At 56.2% G+C, this 1,441-nt stretch overlaps 1 long non-coding RNA gene across 1 annotated transcript; it reads right to left on the bottom strand.

Annotated features, from left to right (window-relative positions):
• Positions 1-245: 245 nt before the first annotated feature.
• LOC116653920 (uncharacterized) lies at positions 246-974 on the bottom strand. Its single transcript, XR_004308555.2, has 2 exons — positions 831-974; positions 246-574 (listed from the first exon to the last, which is right to left on the bottom strand). It is a non-coding gene; the product is annotated as an uncharacterized LOC116653920 (long non-coding RNA).
• Between the last annotated feature and the right edge of the window lie 467 nt (positions 975-1,441).

Raw genomic sequence — 1,441 nt, forward strand, 5'->3', positions numbered from 1 at the left:
CTCGCCCTCCTCCTGCTCTAGACTCTGGGCCCACTCTGCCCCGGGCAGGGTGAGGTGATGGGAAGGTTTGAGAGGAGGGTTATCACCTAAGGGGCACCTGCACAGAGCAGGGAGGGATGGAGGCTGCTGGAGAGTTTAGGGTCTCCCGGCCCATCCCGTTCTATTCGGCTAAAATGCAGCTGGGAAAAATCCTTCCCCCCCTCCCCCACCAGTCTATAACAACAGGAACAACAACAACAACAAGATCAATATTATTATCATTGTTTTCTTTCGAAACCCGTGCGGGGAGCCGCAGTACCCCGGCCCCACAGCAGCCGGTATCAGAGCAGAGGGTCGGGCCATCGCCACCTCCCTGACCCCATACTCTGCTGGGCCGGGTTCAGCCCTGCCACGCTGCGGTGCTCCCAGCCGTCGCCATCCTTTTCCCATCACGGGGCAGTTCCCTCTGGCTCCTCACTGTTTTCCCCAATCCCTGTCCCCTTGTCCCGGCCCGGAGAGGACAGAAGAAGCTTTGTATGGGTAAAGACACTGGGAAGCATCACGGTCAGGTGGGTCCAAAGGGCCTGGAGCATCCCTAGGGAGAAAAAAGCTGGATCCAGGGCTGAGCTTTGCACCCAAATTCCTCCTGTGCGGGCAGCCCCCAGCCCTGCTCTCCTCCCTCCCCCTCCGGCTTTTTTCTTTTATCTCCAGATCTCGCTCAGAGGAGATGAAAAATAAAAAGTTTCAAATGTGACCTAGTTCCATCTCCCCCTCCCTTCCCCCTTCCCTTTAGATATTCACGTCATCTATTAAGTGGGGGGGAGGGGGGAGGAGGGAGAAGCTAAATTTACGAGGTCTGGTGGGTTCTGGAGTCTGGGTGCTGGGAAACAGGTGTTGGCAGTTCGCTAGAGTGTCAGTCAACTTTTGGAGATGAAGTCATTAGGGAGGTAGTCTCCTCGGAACAATCTGGTGGTTGCAGTCGGAGTTAATTTATACTGGAGGAAAAAAAAAAAACAAAAAAACGAGAGAGGGAAAAAAATAAAAAGAAAAGAAAGAAAAGGGGGGGGAAAAAAAAGCCTGTAGAAATACCGAAAGGGACAAACATAACGAGAACAGATTCACACTCCTACAGATTCTGCCACTAGGAAGTCACAGCCTGAGAAAAATAGCCGGCTATGGCGGAGCGGGAGGGGGGGGCTGCGGGCGGCTCCGGCCGGGGCAGCGGGGCCGGGGGGACAGACCGAGAGCCGAGAGGGGTCCCGCCCCGTCCCACCGTCTCGGTTCCAAAGGCGACCGGAGGCGACAACTGTCCGGGAGGCGGCTGGTCGGGGTCACCTCCCCCCACCCTCCCGCTCCATCCACCGGGGCTGGAAATTGTCAGTGACCCTGAACTGTTTCTCGGCTGCGTTTGAAAAGGCAGGCGATCCGCGGGCCGAAACAAAAGGTTTCGTGTGCACAAATA

Source organism: Coturnix japonica, chromosome 14 (assembly GCF_054131305.1).
Source record: "Coturnix japonica strain WE chromosome 14, WE-NBRP24, whole genome shotgun sequence".
In the NCBI taxonomy this organism is placed as follows: Eukaryota; Metazoa; Chordata; class Aves; order Galliformes; family Phasianidae; genus Coturnix; species Coturnix japonica.